At 41.4% G+C, this 24,314-nt stretch overlaps 1 long non-coding RNA gene across 1 annotated transcript; it reads left to right on the top strand.

Annotated features, from left to right (window-relative positions):
- The first annotated feature begins 28 nt into the window (after positions 1-28).
- Positions 29-23,029, top strand: LOC103159703. Its single transcript, XR_003483403.2, has 4 exons — positions 29-295; positions 5,205-5,318; positions 7,414-7,653; positions 20,755-23,029. It is a non-coding gene; the product is annotated as an uncharacterized LOC103159703 (long non-coding RNA).
- The last annotated feature ends 1,285 nt before the right edge of the window (positions 23,030-24,314 follow it).

Raw genomic sequence — 24,314 nt, 5'->3', positions numbered from 1 at the left:
GAACTTTATAGAGACCTGCAAGAAACGACATGAACATGGGCGAGGCTGGGGCGGAGCCTGAGGCGGAGCTGTCCTTGCAAGTTAGTCCATCCTCCTCCCCGCCCACGTGGTTGGAAATGACAGTACCAGAAGAAGCATTTCCGCAGTTCCCCTAGCTGGGCAAACCCAGATAGCTCTGCAGAGTTCCAGTCAAGTGCCAAGGCTTGTTCTGAGCTCTGAGGACGCAGTGACTTCCACAGCAGACAAGATCCCTGACTTCAATCAGTTCTAAGCCTGACCAGGGAAAGAAAATATAGTAAGTAACTAGGAAAGCTAGGAAATGAAAAGCAAACCAATTGAAGAAAACTGTTGGATGGCCTGGGAAGGCTTCCACCTTCCTAGGTGACATGCTGACTAAAAGGTGGAAGACGAAAACATGTTTCGGGCTTTTAGGGGGAAAAGCCTGTAGTTTGGCAGCCTGAACAAGCTAGTAATTGGCCACCCCAACAGACCAATTACAGAAAAGAGAAATGCAAAGAGATTGCTTCAGTGTGGCCTTTTAGGAAGAAGAACAAAATGTGTCACTGGGATATGCTAGGACCTTTCTAGAGATTCTTAGTCTGGTAGGTAGAAGAAATTTAAAAACATACTCAGAAGGAAACTAAAGGCAATTTTGTTAGGGATTTGAGAGAAAAATAACAGAACAGGCAAATTACAGATCTCAGCAAACTGCTGAGAGAGACCTAGATAAGAGCAAGTTCTGAGTTAGAATTAGAATGCCAAAGGAGTCAGGCAGTGGTTGCACACGCCTTTAATCCCAGCACTTGGGAGGCAGAGGCAGACATATCTTTGAGGCCAGCCAGGTCTACAAAGTGAGTTCCAGAACAGTCAGGGCTACACAGAGAAACCCTGTCTTGAACAACCAAAACCAAGCCAACCAACCAGACAAAACAAGTGAATTCAAAAGAAGAGCAGCTTAATTCTGAGGATCTGTGTAGCACAAATAATAAAAATCCAGAAACAGATATTGGTGTTCAAGTTGAAGATCAGAAAAGCAAAGCAGCCAATCACTAGAGAGTTCTTAGCTCTACCAAGGCTGAATGATCCTGCCCTCAGCATGACTGCAGACTGAGACTCTGAGCTGCCGTCTCCTCCCACCTTATATTCCACTCTAGTGCTGGGATTAAAGGCATGCACCACCACTGCCTGGCCTCTATGGCTAACTAGTGTGGCTGCTGGGATTAAAGATGTGTACTATCACTGTCTGGCCTATATGGCTGACTAGTGTGACTAGCTTTGCACTCTGATCTTCAGGCAGGCTTTCTTTGTTACATCATAAGCAAAATATCACACTTCCCCTTTTTCTAATATAAAAAGAGTGTGATAACTAATATAAGAGAAAATATATACAATGAATACAATAACTATATACAATATATACAGGCAATAAATACATCAACAATGTCTAGTCCATTTGCATTTGACAAATTCAGAGAAATTACTCCATTATTTTTCCTACCTTGGTGAGTCCAATAGGTTGTACCTAATTCAGTTTCTAATTTGTATTATCAAATTATCTTTTAATGTCTCTCAACCTTTTACACTTTACACCTCTTTTGTGAGTTTCTTTTCTGAGTCTAGTAAAGAAGGAAAATGTAACTATCTAGTCTTAACTTCCTCAGAGACCAGAGAAGGAAATAATATTAACCGAGTAAGCAGGAAGTGCAAGCAAGTGACTTCCACAAATATGAGAAATGACAAAAACATCTGGCTGTCTGGACAGTCACCCAAGGTTCTTCTGCAATGTTGGGGTATCCATCTTTGGCCTATAAGCCTAGAATATCTGACAAACATTTCTGTGAGGCAGGATTTTTGAAGGACGGTCCTACCTTGTCTTGGCAAGGTTTGGCAGTCACTCTCTTTTGTGTCCTGCTTGTCCAATTTGGATAGCATACTGTCAGCAGTATGAGGCAAGGGAACTTCTTGCCAAGTGGCTTACTTTTGACACAAAGAAAGTAAACTCCATATGGAGTTTCTTCGATGCCCATCTTCTCTGTAGTATATTGGTGCTGCCAAGGGCAGACGTGTCTCATTGTCATAAAAAAGAACCTATGTTATTAAAACATCTTCAATGCCATATTCTGTAGATCTCTGAAGTGACTGAAGATTATCTATCTAAAATATATCTCTGTTTGACCTTGTAAAAATACCTAATATAACTACAAGTTTAATTGTAATAGATGACTAATTACTAACCTGCATTTCCTTATTATCCTATATAGTTGTTAATAATAACTTTCAAGAACTAGAAATCTGCATTACATTGTTAAATGAGCTGTATAGGTATAATACCTTTGACAAGATTAGAAATGCATGTATAGTATGCTTTAACAAGATTAATCTCAAATTTGTATCAATATACAAAATTTGTATATAATATACCAAAATCCAGTCCCGTGTAAAATATTTAACACTAGTAGTTGCTTTTTATAAATAGATTCAACAATCTACCTTTTTATCTTATCATATTTATATCCTCCCTTTTTTCTTTTCAGTATAGAAACAATAATCTATCATTTTATCCTATCATTCCTATGTCTTTTCTTTCAGAGTAGATTCAATAATCCACTCTTTTATCCTATCGTATACCTGTATCCCCTTTTTTCTTTCAAAACAAGAACTCTGAATCTAATCTCCTTGTTCAACTTTTTTCTTGATCATTACCAATAACAACTTGTAACCAACTATCCTAAACTATAACAAATACCCATCACCCATTGAATGACCAAAACGCACCACCCTACCTCTTGGGAATGTGGGTGTTGTGTTCTTAAAAGTACTTCCTGATGTCTGGGAGTGATGGCATCTTTAGGAGACCCTGAAAAAGTTGTGGTTAATTGTCAAGTCCTGGGAGACCTAGTTATATCATTTGTTGCCCAGGCTCCATGTAATGGGAAAGTGCAGAGCTTGCGCAAGTCCTGTTTAGAATTGTCTGTGAGACTGGATCATCTCAGCCAGCCACTGTGAAACTGTCCTGAGCAGTTTGTGGTCCAAAGCTGCTGATTTTTAAGTGATGTTTGTCAGCTTAGTGGTATGATCATAGTTCTGGTAAAATTGTCGTTGCAGGGACCATCATCCTTTTTGGAAACATCAACCATCTCTGTTAGACATGGTCATGGTTCACTGCAGAAAATTTAAACATTTTAAATGTAATATGAAGGGGAATGTTCTTCTGTGTATATGTTTCTTTTATTGGTTAATGGATAAAACACTGATTGGCTGATTGACCAGATAGGAAGTGACGTAGCTGGGCTGAAGCAGGATATAAGCAGGGACAATCAGGAAATCATTCTCTTCTCTGTGGAGACCCTGAGCAGTCATCATGTAGCAGGCAATGGAGTTGCAGGTCTGGCATTCCCCGTTAGATAAGACTACGTGGAAATACATGGATTAATAGAAAATAGGTTAATAATTAAGACAGAACTAACTAATAAGACACCCTAGACAGTGGTCAACAGTTTCATAATTATTATAGCGTCTGTGTGTTTTTTGGGGGGCAGAGAAGGGCAGCAGGAATTTCTGGGCCAGAAAACTCACATTACAGTCATATGCAGTAGATCTCAAAGAGGTTGAAGGATCAATATTTGCTATTTATATCCAGAATACAAAAACTTAATCCTTAGTTACCTGATAGAGACTCAAACCTGAAATCATGTTAAGGTAGCTAGATGAAGCCTTTTAAAAGAATTAGTTAGTACTCTATATGACCATTGATATCATAACAAAAAGTTTAAAAACATATATATATATATATATATATATATATATATATATTAATCTTATAAATTTTGAGATGAAATTTATACCTTAAGAAAAGTTTCAGTGAGTCAAAATAATACCAAAGGATTATGAGATTAGTAGCAATACAATAGTCACTTAATTTCAGGTTTTTTTTTGTCCCAGATCAGGCAGTTTTTCTGACATGAGACAGAGATTTTGGATTTTACTTTAACAAGCATTCATGGATTTAGAGAAGAGATCCACACTCCAACTGCAAAGCCAGATTTCATTTTTAATTGGACTGGCACTACAAAAAGACCATTCACATTATATGTCTGTAGAGAACAGCAGAAACAAACGTTTGGGAAGATTTTTGAAATTTTATCCTGTTGAAAATGTAATATAACCATAGGCCAAATTATTCTTTTTCTTGGTACTTGTTTTTTCGATGGTTTGTCCCTTTTCTTCGCATTTGTCCAGTGGTCTTCAGATACCTTAGCTGGATGCCTTCATTCTCCTGAAAGACAAAAAACAAAAACAAAAACCTGCCCCACCCTAACCTGTTTGATGAATTATCATCTCTTCTAATTAACAGGTCTCTCTTGTTCAAATATAATCTTTATCAATTTTGATTTATGGTTTATCCTGAAATTTTATTTTATTTTGTAAAGCTCTTCTATCATCCAGAGCAGTATGATTTATTATAATAGGCATTAGGAAATAATTGAACTGAATTTGACATGGGGGTGTGAAACAGGTCCCTCTAGGTGTTTCCTGATGCCAAAGTGTTACCTTGACAGTCCCTTATTGATCTACATTAATTAGTCCAAAGTCTGCCTTTGCCACAGCTTCTGAATAATCCAGAAGGGAGGGGCATTCTGTTTGGATCATGCTGAGAAAAAATATCATTTCCAGGAACTGCCTGTTTACATCAGTTGAAACACCTGATATTTCAGTTTTTCTTCAAACCTCTGGAATTCACCTCTCCTCTCCAAGTATTGTCATGGTCATGAGATTCAATATTGGTTTTTATCTCAGATCCATTCCTCCAAGGGTGCTGATCTTGCCTTTAATGGACTAATTACCATTTGCATTGTGTATTAGCATTTTCAAAAGCCAGAGATTCAATTATTTGTCTAGCTTCTGAATTTGGTATCATTCTATTTACTGCTAAAGTTATAGTCTTTGTAAAACAAAAAATTAATGAAAGTTTCTTTTAGGCCTTGTATAACTTTAGTAAATGACTCAATTTTCTTTCCTACTTCTTCAGTTATGACCCAAGCATTCAAAGCTGCTGCATGGCATAAAGCCAGGATGTGGTCATCAAATAGATATTGCCTTTGTATAGCATAGTCTCTCTCTCTCTAAGAAGTTGGTGTTGGAAGATTTCTATACCTCTAGCCCTACTTCATTGTTCAATGGTCTTTCCCTCATCTTTCCACCAGGGACTTCACTGTAATTGAGGAGCAGGCTCCAAGACTGCTGTAAACAAGTCTCTCAAGTCTTGAGGGATAATTCTATTGTAAGTTGACAGTGAGTTTAACGTCTGCTTCAAAATGGTGAGTGCATACCGTATGAGATTATCACTTCCTTGAATCTCCTTAAATTTAACAATTCCACAGGAGTTCATTCAGCTCTTATACAGGCTTAGGGATGTCTATTATTTGGCAGTTGTTCCTGTAAGGTCACTGAATGAAGTGGTTCTCCTTTAAATTCCTTTCTCTGGATCTGAATATCTCAATGATCTTTTTAAATGAATTTTTATAAAACTTGTATCTTAGCACTCATATTAACCAGCTTTTTAGTGACAAAACAAAAATGATAAAACCGATAATGTTTATAACTGACATTACATAAATTCCATCTAAATTATTCTCTCATTTGTTTCGTTTTCAAACCATCCAGCATATTCTCATTCAGAGACCTAACTCCTGCCCTTGTAATAGTATTACCCATTTTTTAATTTGGGAAAAACGTTCTCTTATAACTAATTCCTTCTTTAAAAATCCCGAATTGTATCCCAAATCTGCCAACGATGATAATTCAGATGACGGTGAAGTGTGAGGCTGACTGCTGCTTTGTAGAACAGTAGAAGCCCAAGCGGGTGTCAAGGCGGGTGTCACACCTAGTGTGATGGCAGCCTGAGGAGGGGGTCCAGAGAAAGCCTACAAAACACCAGAAGAAAAGAAGCCTGCAAGGGGGGATGTGCAAATCCTGCTAACTCCTGTGGCATTTGGAGCCAAACGCTTGTGGAGTTTGCTGCAGAGAAGTTGTAGCAGAAATATCCCAAACTTACTCAGAGGCTTAGGGAAAAATGAGAAGAGAACCTAGCCAGAGAGGCGGTGACTCCAATGGGAGCCTCTGTGTCTTCATCACGTGCCAGTGGCTGTAAAGCCTCGGGCAAGCTGCTTTTTGCCCATGTTGGGTGCCAGATGTAGCATGAATTTGAATTGGTCTTATAATAATAATAATAATAATAATAATAACAACAACAACAACAACAAACCCAGAGCCAGACATCAGGGTAAATGCTGAAAGATAAGGAAACAAAGTAGCAAGCCACAGCCACCTCTTACCTCACCAATGCCTCAGCCAAAAAGGAGATGAGCTCCTGTCGTCTCCACCTGCCTTTTCACTTCCTGTTTCCTCTTCCCATTTGCTGGGATTAAAGGTATGTGCCACCACTGCCTGGCCTCTAGCTGGTGGTCAGCTCTGCCCTCTGATCTCTAAGCAAGCTGTATTTGATAAAGCACAAACAAAATATCACCAAACTATCCTTTGTTAATTTATCCAGAGATGCTAAGGTCAACTGACTAGCATCATTACTTTCCTTATTTTTCCACAAAGTGTCAAAAGTTTCATATACAGAGTTACCAAATTCATTGCTGTTCACAATTGGTGAATTAAGATAATAGAATACATTTATCTCTGTAAGTTTGTACACTGTTCACACCATGGACTTTCAGTACTCTTTGAGCTCCCAAAAGAGGCTGCATTAACTGTAGGTGTTCGAAAATTGGAAAGGTACTTGAAAGATTCATCCCCACACTTTTGTTGCTCTAGAACCACTTCTGGTACCAAAATCTGCATTAGTCAGGGTTCTACACAGTAATATAATCATGGAATATAATCTCTCTGTCTCTCTCTCTCTCTGTCTGTCTCTGTCTGTCTCTCTCTCTCTCTATCTATCTATCTATCTATATATATATATATATATATATATATGGTGGCTATGAATGGAAAATACAAGAATACAGTAGCTACTCAGTCCACAAGGCTGGATGTCTCAGCTGGTCTTTAGTATATACCAGAATCCTGAAGAAGTAGGCTCTAAAGTCAGTTGAAGGAATGGATTTGCTACCAAGGTGAGAGCAAGTAGGCAAAGAAGCAAAGCTTCCATCTTGCATGTCCTTATATAGACTTCCAGCAGAACGTGTGGCCCAGATTAGATCATGATGAAAGATATGGATTAAAACTGTGTCTTCCTGTCTCAATCATCTTCCCACTTCAAATTAAGCAGAAACCCCTCACATTTGTGCCCTACATTTTTAGGTTTTAGTTAATTCCAGATGTAGTCTAGTTCAAAACTAAAAATAAACATAATTCAATTAAGACAATCCATCTCCACTAAACTTAATTCTATTTTCCCCAAAGGGACAGCTCACATGGAATCCAAATGATGATGGATGGAATAATCCAGTCCTTGGCCCAGTTTTGTTCCAGGAAATGTCCTTTGAGCTCTTCAAACAGGGGAGCTGAAGGGCCCAGGGTTGATCTGTCCTGCCCTTCAAAGTCATCCTTGGACACACCTTGTGAAACCCCAGTAACACAGGAATTTTAAGGAAGAGGAGACTCACAACTTACAGCTGCAGAGACTGAACTTCCAGTTGTAAGGTAAGCTACAGAAGAAACAATACAGTGAGCAGGAGGCTAGTAAGTCCAGGTCCACTGTGAAAAAACTATTCCCTCCTTCTAAGTCCAGAACCCTCTCCTCATCAACAGCATTGGAGCTCAGCACTGGCTTCACTGGGACAACTAGTAAAGGCAGCATCTTAAGTGTCCCCTTAAGATGTAAAGAACCATGTGACAAGTTAGAGGTATTGCTGCTTTGGTGAGATTTGTGAAGCAAAGGCTACTTCTCCTGGCCAAAGAATGGAATCAGATTTCTACTTCAGGCTGGAATCATGGCAGTCTGATCTGCTTTAAATATAAGATCTTTACATATTGTTGTGTCTCCTCCCTTAGGAGTTATCCTAAGTGAGCCTGTCAATGGCCTCTCAGAATGCCCCCCCCCAAGGAAAGCTGATTCATTTGAAAAACAAAAACAAATGGAAGAATAACTGTCCAATTGATGAGATACTAGACTTACACTTCCTAGGAAATCCTCCCTCCATGCAGCAGTTTCTACAAAACTTCAAGCCAATCCTATTTTCTGATCTCCAACTCAAAAAGAAGAAAAGAAAATCACCTTTTTTTTCCCCTTTGCTTTTTCTTTTCAATTTGTTTTTGTTTGGGGGGGGGGACAGCGTTACTCTGTGTAATAGTCCTGGCCATCCTGGAACTTGCTGTGGAGAGCAGTCTGGCCTTGACTGAGATCCACCTGCCTCTGCCTCCTAAGTGCTGGGATGAAAAACCTGAACCACCACTGCCCAGCTCCCAATTCCTTTTTGATCTTTAGGTGTCAGAGGAAATCCTTTGCATGTTTGGCCTGACATGCTGAACTGTCTGACTGTTTCTCTGAAACACAAAAACATAGAGCTTACACACACACACACACACACACACACACACACACACACACACACACACACACACAAAGCACATACACACACACACACACACACACAAATACATAAACAGGCAATAATGAATACTGATATTAGAATCAGCCCTTTCTTCATGAGGTAGTAGGAGTGTCCTGAGCCCTTCCTCTGAAATTACTAATGGAAACTGCTGTTGGTAGGGAGTGTAGGGGGTTTGGAAAGACAAGGACACTAACAGTGAAGCACAGTACAAAGCCTGTGCAGATGACAACATGACCCTCCAACATGCTATTATTTTTACTTGAGGAGCTTGCTGTTAGGTTCTACAGGGCAGGTGCTGTCATTTGCCAGCCAACTTCAGGACTCCAGGGACAGACCCAGGTAGACTTGGGATGTTTGGTAGAAATTGTGTTATGTGAGATATGGTCCCTGCATGCACAGATGTGTTCAATTTATACTTCTGGAGTTTAAGGAAACCTCTGTTTCATCTGAAACAGCCTACCCACAGGAGGGAGGCTGTGCTTTAAAAGGGTATGTCATACAACTCCGGCTCTATCTTGTCAGAGCTCAGTGCTGTGGGAACACAGGACAATGTTGGAATGGTTGAGGCTTCCTGTGTGTGGCTCAGACAAAAGGACACAGGACTCTGTATATTCCATAAGCAGAATTTTTCTTTCCCATGCTGAGGCTAGGGGAGTTACTGGATCAGCATGTCTACATAAGGATGACTTGCAGTTGTTAATCAATGACAGGAGAATTCTTTCTGAGAGCCAATAATGCATGTGCCTCATCTGACCCAGGCTTCACAGGCTAAACCACCACTGGGACAGGAAAGGCTTCCTGGAAAGGGGACCAGAGTCACTGGTTGCAATGAGATGATATCTATTGTTTTGTGTTTGCTGAGGATTTTATGGTTTATGGAGGTCATGTGAACCTCCATGTGCAAATGCATTGATTCTGGTTCCTTTTTGAATAGGTTGATCATCTACAAGTCTGTGTTTATGATTATATACTAGATGTTACATAGGGCATGGATGCTAAATTCTAACTAGATGGAAAAATATTCTGACTCAAGCAGAGGACCCTCTTTGTGCTGAAAGTGGGAAAAATATTCTGACTCAAGCAGAGGACCCTCTTTGTGCTGAAAGTGAACATGGACTACATGCCCAGCTCTCTGCTAGGAACTGGTGTGCTGCCCTATAGTTCCATGCTGACCAGTTGCTGGAAACTTTCCAAGCAGGATTTGTATGAGTGTCTGAGTGTGTATCTCTCTCTCTGTGTGTGTGTGTGTGTGTGTGTGTGTGTGTGTGTGTGTGTGTGTGTATGTGTAAGAGAGAGAGAGAGAAAGAGAGAGACAGAGACAGACAGAGACAGAGAGACAAAGTCAGAGATAAGAAAGAGTGTTTTACCTATGTGTCCATTTGTATGTGTAGTTGTTCATACATCCAATCATCAACCTCAAGATTCTCTTCTCTTTGGCTTCCACCATGATTGTTGAGAAAATCTGTCACCAAATCTGGAGCTCATCAGTTCTCCTAGACACCTTGCTGAGAATCTCAGGAGTAGGGATTCCCACAATGTGCTGGTGCAGCCAACATTGGATGTGAGTGCTGGGGCAAGGATGCAGATCCTTATATTTTTATGACAAAGGCTTTGCCATCTGAGGCATCTTCCCAACACAATCCCCTAGAACCCACTTTCTTAAACCCAATGGTCACCATGAGGGTTTCTCTCTGTCACTCTTATGAGCTGGGTGTTTGTGATAATGTGGACGTCCATATCCAATTCCCCAGTACAGAGGCTAAGTGTTTTCTGTCTGTCTGTGTCAATGTGACTTGGACTGTGCACTGACCAAAAGATGAACAACACTAAGAAATTTTCTGCCTCTTGGTCAGAACTGTCATCAAAGTGCTAGAGGTTTAGCCATGTGGAGTCAGCCTGGCTCCTGGTCTCCTTATTCTTACCAGGAAATGTCTCTTCTGAGGCACTGTTGTGGCTCTAAGGACTGGGAATTGCAGGTGACCATGGGGTCCATTGATACTTCTCATCCTATGACACTGTTTCTTGGCTTTCTGACTTTGTCAGTGTGTCTGTCTGCTATGAGGGACCTAAGTTACACTCCGTGAGTTGAGAGCATTCACAGGGATTTCAAGTCCAGAGGAGATCCCTTCTTCCACATCTTGACAACACATTATGCCATGGGCTAACCTTATTGAATGCTGTAAATATGTATCTCTCTCACTGGTTGATGACCAACCTGAATTGACCTATAACAAGGCAGGATAAGGCTAAGAGGAAAGCAAATGAAGATACAGGGAGAAATAAGGGTCATGAGAGTCATGAGCCAGCTGCCCAAGAAACAAGATGCCAGAGAACAGGAAGAGCCACAGCCATGTAGCAATACATAGATTAATAGAAATGGTTTAACTTAAATGTAGGAACTATTTAGTAATAAGCCTGAGCTATAGGACAATTTTTTAAAACATATATAAGCTTCTGAGTGATTATTTAAAAGTGGCTTCAGGATGGGATGTCATAGAGAAATCTCTGCTTGCACGTGGTGCCTAAGGTGGTGCAGAAATTTCCACATGAGACTTTTAAAAGCTTAACAAATGGTTCTAAACACATAAGCATGGGGTTAAATGCAGCTTATTGGGAACTGTCTTTTCTCTGGTAGGCTCAGTTTGCTGTTGGCTCACAGAGCAAAGGCTCCTTTTAAAGAGCAATTTCCTGGTTTGTGCTGGTGGCAGGAATAAGACTTTTGGGATGTCCTGCCACGAAGCACTTGAATGGTTTTTATAGGTGTGCTACTTGGGGACAGAGTTGACCCAACAGCTTCCCGGAGTTGGGGACTGATAAACATGATTCTTGTTTGGACCTCCACCATGAAGTATGCTCTTGAGAACTTGCATGGGAGAAGCCAGCCGACAAAGGCAATGATTTGGTCCTAGCCACTCCTGCTTAGCAGTTTAAAGGCTCATGTCGTCAGAAAAAAGAAAGAAATACACAGTAAAAACAGATTCAGGAAAATGAAACCTCTGAAAGTGTTAAAAAATATTTAAAATATACTTAGGTTTGGGAGAGGCAAAGAATGAGTAGAAACAGTCATAGATTTAAAAACAAATAAGCAATATAAAACCTAAGCCACATAAAAATGGAAAACACACATAGTGCTTTCTTAAATTTTATAACTGCCACTAGACCTTGGATTATGGATAGTGCTATATGAAACAAAGCTGCACATTGTAAAACTATCTCGACTTCAAAATGCAAAACAAAACATATATTACTTTGGAGGAGAGGTTGTGTTTTTATTTCCACATGGAATGAGAGGCTCTGGATTCAGTCTGGGTTAAAAAAAAATCAGGTTTGATAGAGGAAGGCCCCTTGAAATGCTGTCTACAGACATAAAGAAATAAACTAAAGTAATCTTAAAGAGACCTGATGTCTATTTTACCTGCTCAAACACATAACAAGGGGTCATCTTTGATTGGCTTGTGTTCAATGCATAGTGTTTCTTATATTAAAAACAGGTATGTATGTTCCCTTTAAATGTTTCTGTCCTTTCAGAACTAGGGAACCAGACACCAATAAAAATGATGGGCCAGATCATCCACCATCCAAAATAGCTTGGAGATTGACTGAGCTGATCCAGTCTCACAGACTACTACTAGGGGACCCTCAAAGATCAGCAGTGTCTACCAATCATCAGGAAATAGTCTAGACAACTACATCCAAAATTCCCAAAATACTGTTTATAAATGTTTTCATTTAAGGGGAGTTGAATATAAATTGTTATTGGTCATAGTCAATGTCTTTCTAAAAGAAGAAAGGGAGATATGATATAGAAATTTATGGGGGAAAGGGTAGACTATTGAATCAACTTTTATCCAAAAACAACTGTTAATCTCCAAATGTTTTACATTGGTATGGATTTTAGTTTATCAATATACGTTTTGGGTTAATTTTGTTATACTCTATGTAGATTCCTACTCTTGTTTAGTTTAAGATATTTTGTTTCTGTAGCTCAATTAAAAATGTAAGTTATGCTCTGCTCCTGTCCTTTTCCTACCCAACTTCCCATTCACCCAGAATCTCTCTGGGCCTGAGCCTGCTTAGAGTAGACCCACCCAGGCAGGGAGGAGCTCCTTGGGTCTGGAAACACCTCACTTTTCATTCCCCTTACGCATTGGGCCAGACCCTTACTGAGTAAGGAGACTACCAGGAGAGGCAAGACCATCCAGAGCTGCAGATATTGAAGTCTTCACCCACACACACCACTGAGTGACAAGAGGAGATAGAGAGACCCCACCTGCACCCACTGGAAGACGACATGGGAAGAAGACAGAATAAGAACACACTCAACAACAGAAAGACCAATATGACACCAGCAAAATCTAGGGACTCCACACCAGCAAGATCTGAAAAGCCCAACACAGAGGATGAAGAAGAGATGGACCTCAAAAATTATCTCAGGAAGATAATAGAGACCCTTAAAGAGGAAACAAGAAAATCCTGTAAAGAAATAGAAGAAAAAACAAGCAAAAAATTACATGAACTGGAGGAAAAGACAAACCAAAAAATTCAAGAAATAAACAAATCTCTTAAAAAATCTAAAGAAAGCCAAGAAAAAAACAACCAAACAAGTGAAGGAAGCACTTGAAACAGTTCAAGGCATGAAAGTTGAAATAGACACAATAAGGAAAATACAGAATGAAGTGATGCTGGAAATAGAAAGACTGGAGAATTGATCAGGAACTAAAGATGTGAGTATAGCCAATAGAATTCAAGAGATGGAAGAGAGAATCTCAGTTGTTGAAGACTCTTTAGAGGATATACAGTCATTGACCAAAGAAAATCTCAAGTCCAACAAATCCCTAACACAAAATATCCAGGATATATGGGACTCTGTGAAAAGGCTGAACAGAAGAATAATAGGTATAAAAGAAGGTGAAGAAATACAGCTCAAAGGTACAGAAAACATTCAACAAAATCATAGAAGAAAACTTCCCCAACCTACAAAAGGATATGCCTATGAAAGTACAAGAAGCTTACAGAACACCAAACATACTGGACCACAAAAAGAATTCACCTCGACACATAATAATCAAAACACCAAACCTACAGAATAAAGAGAAAATATTAAGAGCAGCAAAGGAAAAAGACCAAGTAACATACAAAGGCAGACCTATCAGAATCACTCCTGACTTCTCAATGGAAATTTGAAAGCCAGAAGGTCCTGGATAGATATCCTACAAACTCTAAGGGAGCATGGATGCCTACTGTGCCCAGCAAAATTTTCAGTCACTATAGATGGAGAAAGCAAGATATTCCATGACAAAACGAGACTTAAACAATACGTATCTACAAATCCAGCACTACAGAAAGTTCTGGAAGGAAAACTCCAACCCAATGAAGATAACTACACTCACAAAAACATAGGCAATAGATAATCCAATTTTACCAAACACTAAAAGAAACAGGAGGGTGAAATCAAACTAAAATCAACCAAAAGAGATGAAAAAGGGCATTTCATACTCATCACAGGAAAAGTCCATCAGGATGAAGTCTCAATCCTGAACATCTATGCCCCAAATACGAAGGCACCCACATTTTTAGAAGAAACATTACTAAAGCTCAAACCACACATAAAACCACACACTTTGGTGCTTGCCTTTAATCCCAGCACTCGGGAGGCAGAGGCAGAATGTAGACACAATATACCCAAACTTAAGGGACACTCTGAAAGCAGTGCTAAGAGGAAAGTTCATAGCACTAAGTGCCCACACGAAGAAACTGGAGAATAGTCACACTAGAGAATTGGCAGAACCACTAAAAGCTTTAGAGCAAAAAGAAGCAAACTCACCACGGAGGAGCAGATGCCAGGAAATAATCAAACTGAGGGCTGAAATCAATAAAGTAGAAACTAGAAAAACATTATAAAGAATCAATGAAACAAAGAGTTGGTTCTTTGAGAAGATCAACAAGATAGACAAATCTCTATCCAAACTAACCAAAAGGGAGAGAGAGAGCACACTAATTAACAAAATCAGAAATGAAAAGGGGGATATAACAACAGACACTGAGGAAATCCAGAGAATCATTGGGTCATACTTTGAAAATCTGTACCCCACAAAATTAAAAAATCTAAAGGAAATGGACAGTTTTCCTGATAGATATCACTTACCAAAATTAAACCAAGAACATATAAGCAGTTTAAATCAACCAAAACCCCTAATGAAATAGAAGCAGTCATCAAAAGCCTTCCAACAACAACAACAAAAAAGGCCAGGACCAGATGGCTTCACTGCAGAATTCTACCAGAAATTCAAAAAAGAGCTAATACCAGTACTCCTCAAATTGTTCCACACAATAGAAGCAGAAGGGACACTGGCGAACTCTTTTTACGAGACTTCAGTTACCTTGATACCCAAGCCACACAAAGATACAACTAAAAAAGAGAACTACAGACCAATATTCTTCATGAACATCGATGCAAACATATTCAACAAAATATTGGTGAATAGAATCCAAGAAAAATCATCCACCATGATCAGGTAGGCTTCATCCCAGGGATACAAGGATGGTTCAACATACGAAAATCCATAAATGTAATCCACATATAAACAAACTGAAAAAGAAAACCCACATGATCATCTCACTAGATGCTGAAAAAGCCTTTGACAAAATCCAACATCCCTTCATGATAAAGATCGTGGAGAGAACAGGAATAATAGGAACTTATCTAAACATGATAAAAAGCAATATATACCAAACCAACAGCCAACATCAAACTAAATGGAGAGAAACTCAAAGCGATTCCTCTAAAATCAGGAACAAGACAAGGCTATCCACTCTCCATATCTCTTCAATATTGTACTTGAAGTTCTAGCTAGAGCACTAAGACAAGAAAAGGAGATGAAAGGGATACAAATTGGAAAGGAAGAAGTCAAACTTTCACTATTTGTTGATGATATGATAGTCTACATGACCTGAAAAACTCTACCAGGGAACTCCTACAGCTGATAAACACCTTCAGCAAAGTAGCAGGATACAAAATGAACTAAAAAAAACAGTAGCCCTACTATATACAGATGATAAATTCAACGAGAAAGAAATCAGAGAAACATCACCCTTCACAATATCCTCAAGCAACATAAAATATATTGGGGTAACTCTAACCAAAAAAGTGAAAGACCTGTCTTTAAAGAAAGAAGTTAAAGAAGTTAAGAAGATATCAGAAAATGGAAAGATCTCCCATACTCTTGGATAGGTAGAATCAACATATTAAAAATGGCAATCTTGCCAAAAGTAATCTACAGATTCGACGGAATCCCCATCAAAATCCTAACACAATTCTTCACAGACCTTGAAAGAACAGTACTCAACTTCATATGGAAAAACAAAAAACCCAGGATAGCCAAAACAACTCTGTAAATAAAGGGTCTTCTGGAGGCATCACCATTCCTGACTTCAAGCTTCAAACTATTATAGAGCCATAGTTCTGAAAATAGCTTGGTATTGGCACAAAAAATACACAGCTAGGCCAATGGAATCTAATTGAAAAACCCTGATATTAACCCACACACCTACGGACACCTTATTTTTGACAAAGAGGCTAAATCTATACAATGGTGAAAAGATAGCATCTTCAACAAATGGTGCAGGCACAAGTAGATTCGGACATGCAGAAGATTGCAGATAGATCCATACCTGTCACCATGCACAAAACGTAAGTGCAAATGGATCAAAGATATCAACATAAATCCAGCCACACTGAATCTTCTAGAAGAGAAAGTGGGAGATACCCTTGAACGAATAGGCACAGGAAACCACTTTCTGAACATTACACCAGTAGCACAGACATTGAGATCTGCAATTAATAAATGCGACCTCCTGAAACTGAGAAGCTTCTGTAAGGCAAAGGACACAGTCAGTAAGACAAATTGACAGCCCACAGAATGGGAAAAGATCTTCACCAATCCTACATCTGACAGAGGGCAGAGTCAGGAGAGATTCCAGCCAGCCACCCGAGCAACCAGGTGAGAAGCCTGTGATCGCGAGACCCTGAGCACTGCAGCACTTCCTAGATCTTTCCTGTGCTCCTCATGTCAGTGCCATCAAGAAGCATGGGCATCCCGGTGGCCATGACACAGTCTTGACATGCCTGTGGGCTTCACACTCAGCTACCAATAAGACATGGTGCCCAAACCAAAGAGCTGCTACAAGTGCTTATGGCAAAGCTTAGGTGTGGGACAACTGCAAGAAGTCATGCTACAGTGAAGAGCACACAGGATTAAAACTTTCTGAAAGAGATCTTCCTTGTGCTGCAATATTTCAATACATTTGAGACTGGATACCCTGGTTTTTCTTGTGTTTTTTTTTTCTGGTTTTATTTGGATAAGACATGGGACAGGATGAAAAATCAAGTGAACATTTAATAAAATAAAGGAATTTCCAAGTCAGCCCTGGGAATTTTCTTCCAACTGTCGAGAGTGTAACGCCACTCCGGGTTCATATGTATTCCTGAGGTGTCACCATCAAACAGAAAGGACCCATAGGGTCCACAGTTCTGAGTCCCTGTGGGAAGGTTCCCACACACAGCTAAGAGCTGCCATTCTGTGGCAGTCACACAGAGGCAGCTGAAAACAGTTCACCCTGTTGTTCTTCAGGGATTCCAGCCATACAGGGGCTTTTCAGCAGACTCACCTGAAGAGACAAAAAGTAAATAAAACCACAGTTATGGAGGAGCCTTTCATTTGAATGCAGGTGAAAACAGCCAAAATTATTGCAGCTTGACAAACAGATCACATCTGAGAACAATCGTTTATGAAGGATGAAAACTTTATCCATGTTTTGTTCTATTCCTTTTTCTTCACGCCTCTCATATTTGTGTGTGTGTGTGTGTGTGTGTGTGTGTGCATGGAGGGTTCAGTTCTGTGTTCTGGAGCACTTGCATGTGTTCCCCCTTGTTTGATAGGAGAGGTCTCAAGTGTCATAGTTCCCTTCGTTTCTGAGACAAACTCCTTGAAGCTAGAAGTTGTCAGTGAGCCTAGACCATATGTACAACATGAGGAATTCTCCCTGCCATCTCCATAGAGATGGAGTATATGCCAACACTGACATGCAAGGCTTTGGAGCTCATGTCCTCATGTTTGAAGAGCAAGTACTTAGTGCAGTGAGTTATTCCTAACACTAGGAGGGCAACTGGTGGCTAGATTGTCATCTCATGATATCTCTCAGGAGTCTAATGTAGTCAACAGAGCAAATAGGTCATGGACTCTGTATGGCAGTCAATCTTCTGTTGCAGTTCTGTAAGTGAAGCATGGAAAGCATGTGATTGAATACGATCCTCTGTTATAGAGTTTTAGGACTCATGAGAGCCTGCAAACTGAGGAAGATATAGGTTATTATCCATTTTCTGTGATTGTGAGCAGCCTGAGCAATCAGGAAGTTTGGCAAAAAACATGTTGCCTGACTTATGTTCACCTGGGCAGTGTGGATTAGCTAGCTTAAATGGGGACAGAAGTTACTATATACATTTCTTAGCAATGTCCACAGGGTAGGTGAGGCTTGGTGCCTTTGGGGCTTGGAAAGGAAGTGGCCTGGCTCATTGGATGGTGTCCCTAACAGATTCTGTGACCTTGTCTGTCAGGGACAGATTTATCTCCCATTGGACCTAACTAGTAAGCCTTTGATTAGAGGACAGATGGACAGACATATGACTGCTTCCATGGTACTGACCCTGAATTCTCTGGCCATGGGCCCCATTTAGCTTCACCACGACAGGAAATAGATCATGATGGAATAGTCACATACAGTTTGCCATTTTCCCCACTTGACAGGCATCATGAGAAAAACTGTGGAAGTCATCTCTTACTGGCATTGAAGTCTTTCACGAGACAAGAAGTTGATTGACCAGACACTCCCTGAACTCCAGCCCAGGGGCTGGTCCAGGACTTATGTTCACATTGACTACTGTATCTAAGATAGGGGCTGGAAAACACTAGAGCTGAATTTGCCACCTATTTGAGCAATTTGCTACAGAGGTTGATGGGCTCTTCCACTGTCACTTATGGCAGAACACTGATGGTCTTGTGTGTTCTGTCTCCTAATGAGAATTGTGGGGTGTACCTGTTATTTGATCTTTTTCCAAACATAGTGTCTCCATCTAGCCTATTCTGACTTTGGTAGGTGATAATGATCATCCGTTGGGTACAGAGCGAGAAATGGGGCTCCTCTAGTTGAAGGAGCTTCAACTAGAGAACAAAAGAAGCTTCTTTGTGGGTAAAAGTGGAGTGCCTGAGTCTCTTAAATCATCCAGAGGTGTGCATGGAGGCTCGGGTCTAGAACTGTAGGACATCTGCATGGAAAGAGAGACACTGGTGTTATCTACTCTCTGGAAATTCAACAAGAGCAGAAGGGTTGGGATATCAACTGTCAGATCCCAGGGTGATGCTACCCTATGAGTTTCCTTTTCCCATCTCTTGGTTAATATTTGGTGTCAGTTTGAATAAGAATGACCCCCATAGATGAACATGTTTGGATACTTATCCCCAGTAGGTGAAACTGTTTGGGAAGGAAGAGGAAGTATGGTCTTGTTTAGAGGAGGTGTCAGTAGCCAAACCCATTCGAAGTAATCTCTGCATGTGTGTCATGCTTGGGAATCAGAGATAATCTGTCAGCTCCAGGTCCACTGCCATGCCAGTCTTGCTATTGCTGGATTCAATCATGATGGTCATTTACTGTCACCCTCTGCAATTTGGATCCCTAAGGATCATGTTTTCTCTCCTAAGTTGCCTTAGTCACAGTGCTTTGTCATGGCAGTAGATTAGAAACAGAGCAGAATTGGGCAAATTCAGTAGGTGAATGCCAGAAAAGTCAGTATTTTGTGTCTATCTGCCCCAAGTTCCTATCTCACCCATGCTTGGTCATCTGAAGAATGTTTCAAGAAACAGGGAGACAAGTGTCAATCCCTCTTTACCAAGACATGCTGGCCCATGTCACCATCACTGCCAGGAGGGCTGGGCAGTGCAGGCTGCCCCAGAGACTTGAGTTTGCAAGCTGCTCTCATCTCTGGCCATGGAAGTGGATTGCAATTTCTAAACTAACAAGATGCCCATATTCCCAAAGACCAATGCCAGCATTCTCAGCAGAGTAAAGAAAGCCCAAAGTAATTGGTGAACTACATGAATATCAGGATTCAGAAACCCATCTTCCGCTCAAAGAAACCCTCAGGGAATTCAAAATGCTTCATCTAAATCAATTGTTCTCAATATGAGGGGCTCAACCTGCTTGGGGGTCCAATGAGCCTGTCATAGGGTCACCAATACCAGCAGAAAACACAGATATTTACATTATTATTCATAGCAGTTGCTACTCATGAAGTAGCAACAAAAAAATGAATGTATGTTTGGAGTTCCCCAAGGCATGCAGAATTGTATTAAAGGGTCACAGCATTAGGAAGATTGAGAATCACTGATCTAAATGATCTCCTCCGACAAGACTCTTGATTCCCTGTCATCTGGGCAGTCCCCACTGACTCAGTGATCTGTTCACAGCCTGCATGGTGACATGAGGACCTGAAGACACCTCACTCAGCAAGAATGCACACTACATCATGGCTGACATCTTCTACCTCCCTGAAAATGAATGTTTGCTTCTAGTCTAGATCCTAAATGTGGGCACTTGGCACAAAGTAGTCCAAGGATGCGAGTCTTTTCTGGAATGAGGCTTCACAGCCATCTCAAGCCCTCCTTACCTTTTCAGAGTAGACATAGAAATCCTGGCATTTTAGTAAATTGAAGGCAAAGAATCACTCACTGGTATAAAAGTATTACACCAGTTTCTGGCCTTCTGGGACAGGGAGAGAGCAACATGGATCCCTGGTGGAAGGAGGCTGTGAAGAAAAGGATGCAAATGTTAGTTACCCGAGCAGTCCAAGATTGGTTAGAGCAGAAAGAGAGAGGTCCTGAGAAGGGTTTGGCTTGACCTCCCTGGGATGTCATGATCTTCTGCTGCAGTGACCTTATGTCCTACAGCCCTACAGCTCTCCCAGGGAATTTGCTCCTAACCCTGCCCCTCTAAGGTCCCAGCCCCTACCTTGCAGGCTCCTCCCTTCCTCTCAGATGCTTAACTGGAACTTGAACTTGCTATGGGGAGATGCTCCTCCCCCTTAACCCAGCTTCATGCCCTTGCCTCCTTACCCTCACACTGTCTTCTCTCTTCATAGGTATCACATGACCCTCTACTCCTCGCTGCCCCTCATCCTGGGCCTCCTCACCTCCTGGGCTTACAAGGTGTATGGACTTCTTTACATCTTCTCTATGAGAAACATCAAGATGCGTGAAGGAGTGCTGAAGACCTCAAGTCATGTGGAAAACCAAGTTGTATGCTGGGGTTGCAGAAGATGGAATGCTGGCTCTTTAAAACAGGGTGGCTGTGGGGCTATCTTCTCTTTCCAGCCATCATGCTCAGATAACTATGAGTTGAAGTTGTGGGATCTAAAAGAGCCCACTGCAGGGAGAGGAGGGGTAGAGAGCTTGTGCCCAGGCTGCTGGAGGTGTCTGATCCGCAACATCGTGTTTGGGTTACACAGCTCTATCGAGTTCTGGCCTGGCTCCCTCCTGTGGCTTGTGGGCCACACCAGGCCGAACAGAGTTCCAAGATTTAGAAATCGTGGTTCCAGACCTGTTCTTCAGACCTTGAAAGAGAAACAAGCAAAGGACTCTGTTAGTGACATTGAAATCAGCTGGACTTCACACAGAGCCACCCTGCTGTCCCATAGCTCTCCATGAGATTCCTCTCCCCCTACCTATTCCCAGACCTCAGGCCCAATTCTCTTCTCTCCCCTTACACTTCCCCTGGTTGCATCCTTTACTTCTCTGCTTCAGGTTCAACTTGCCCAGCATCCACATAAAGGGGTACAGTAGGAAACTCCTTCTAGGGTCATAGATATCTTAGGGTTCATGTCCTATCCATGGATGCAGAATATCAATGACAAAAGGCCTTGCAATTCACAAAAGAAATAACACTAGGGGAAGTCACTGGGCTTGCTTACGCGCTTTCCTTGGGACTCCATTTCCCATGCCTTGCTGTCCCTTACCTGGGGACTGTGTCTTCTGTCTTTGGGGTGAGGAGGCAACAGCATAAACAGGAAACCAGGCGACTAATCCGCCTTCTTACCCCTTTCCAGCCTTTTCTGTGCTTCTTCTTGGAGCCTGTGGCTTCCTCCTGGGGCTGGTCCTTGCTAGAGATGGATGGTGACTCTTCAACTGTTACTTTGTCGAGGTTTTAATATTCAGGGTTCTCATTCCGAGGACAGACCAGGATGTCATTAGTCATCTGTTCTCTCACTGTACTGTAAATCACTTTCATTCGGGTCTCTAGATGTGCTGATGTCAGTGGTGACCTTAGCATCATGCTGTGTTCCCGGCATCCCTGTGTTGCAAGTGTCTTCCAGAAACCGCAGCTCATCAAGGGAGGAGAGACTGAGCCTGATGGTGCTGCCCGTATCCTCACTCTCAGCCTCCTCAGTATTATGCTGCATTTCTGGCATCCATGTGCTGCTGGTGTCTTCCATGGAGCACAGTCCTTGGAGGGATGTGAGACTGAACATGTTGGTGCTGCCCGTCTCCTCACTCTCAGCCTCCTACGCATCATGGGGAGATGAGTTATAAGAAGTGCTGTCCTCAGGGCAGGAGAGGTAGTCCATGGGTCACTGTCACCAGATGAGGTAGTAGACTCTGTGTCCTCTGAGTTTTTATTGTTGTTATAGCCGGGCACAGGAGAATACCATAGGATGGAATTCTAAGTCCAGCTGATATCCAGTACCTTGGATAAATCTGGACAGCTGCATCTAGACGACCTCTTGCTCTTTTTCACATCATTCAACTCTAGCCTTTTGTATTCTTCAGATGCCATTTATGTGGGCAATTCAGGTTCACTCCCTGCCCACATTAGGGTGGGAGTGAGAGTTGGAGGACCTGCAGAATCGCTCTTTGGAACCGGCCATACATCCACAAGGATGTTACTTTCACTTTTTCTCCTGTTGACAATATTGGTTTTTGCTAGGGCAACATTGTGCCTATTTGTTACTTGGGATTCTAGGGTTTTATCCAGCAGCTTGTATAAATCTGGATAGCTGGACCTAGAGGACCTCTTGCTTTTCCTCACTTCATTGAATTCCTGCTTTTGTTTTCTTCATATACCACGAGTGTGAGCAAGGCAGGTTAACTCCAAGCCCTCCTTAGGGTGGGAGGGAGGGTGGCAGGATCTTCACACTGGTTCTTTGGAACCTGACACACTTCACCAAGGATGACAGTATCACTTTTTCTCCTGTTGACAATATTGGTTTTTTCTAGGGCATCATTGAGCCTATTTGTTCCTTTGATTTCTAGGGTCCCTTCAGCCATGGGTCCTAAGGCACACATAGTATCTCCATTGGTGGAGATGGACACCCTGGATCAGTTTCTCTCGGTGGTTCTAGTAAATTTTCATCACAGAGATTCATGTGTGGAATTTCTTCCTCCATGTTCCCCACCTTGACAGTTGGGGGATGGGACCACCACAAGCTGCTAGAAATAAAAGACAGAAAGAAAGCAGGTCTAGGATGAGTTTATGGCTCTCATTTTCAACATCATGAAAATCATAGCTACCTCAACAGCCTAATCATAGTCTTGAGGGCCAACCCAAATCCTAAATCAATTATAAGAAAGCATAAGAAAGATCAGACATAAAATAAGTGGTCACTTAGAGGTTGAACGAAAAAACAAATATCTGGTGACTTGAGACGATGAAGAAGTCTGACAAAACAATTACCCAGAGAGAAGATACAAATGATTGAGGTGTGAGACAAGACATACAGTATTAAAAGACAAGTGTGGTGTAGCGCATCCTGGGGGTGTGTGTGGTGTGATTTAACTCTAGAGTGGTAATAATCCTGAAAGAAGGAGATTTCTTAAGCCATAAAAGAGACACCAACCTTGATAGGATGTTAACAAACCTACAAACCATTTGCTGCCTTAAAGCTACTACACCCTGGCTGTGATGATAAATTCTGGGTGTTACAAAACAGGCAAAGGGGTTGATTTAGGACTAAGATGGAAGGAGGGATACAACTTCTGCTAACAAGTACATCCTCAGACCAACAGATTGCATGATGGACTTACATACTGTCCTTGCAGTATATTGCAGTTCAGTTCTCCTGAAGAACCATCAGCAGACACAAGGAAAGGTCCCTCCAAACTTAGCCTTGAAAGCCAAGATTCCACCCTGGCTGACCTCCTAAAACAATCACATACAGATACACACACACACACACACACACACACACACACACACACACACACAGAGAGAGAGAAGAGAGAGAGAGAGAGAGAGAGAGAGAGAGAGAGACAGAGAGACAGAGAGAGAGAGACAGAGAGAGAGAGACAGAGAGAGAGAGACAGAGAAGAGAGACAGAGAAGAGAGACAGAGAAAGAGATAATGGGGTATGCTACAATGTCATTGATGACCATCCAATTGTAAAAGTGTTAATCAGATTCCTTGGTACTTGACCTGTATTCCAAAAACACATGACAGAGTTGATACTTCATGTTCACAGTGAGTTTTACCAGGAATTCTAAGATAATTTCATTGGAATCTATTAGACAATGAGCTTGGGAGGATGTTCAGTGAACACCACCATGCTCATCCATTTTTTGAAGTAGAAATAGACATGAGACTTGTGTCTGTAACACCCCAGGCCCAGGGAGATGGTGATCCTGACTAGAGCCATGGAGCCTTAGGTGG

Source organism: Cricetulus griseus, chromosome 3 (assembly GCF_003668045.3).
Source record: "Cricetulus griseus strain 17A/GY chromosome 3, alternate assembly CriGri-PICRH-1.0, whole genome shotgun sequence".
Taxonomy (NCBI): domain Eukaryota; kingdom Metazoa; phylum Chordata; class Mammalia; order Rodentia; family Cricetidae; genus Cricetulus; species Cricetulus griseus.
The sequence above is the reverse complement of the archived record's forward strand: the minus strand, read 5'-3'. Positions and strand labels throughout refer to the sequence as shown.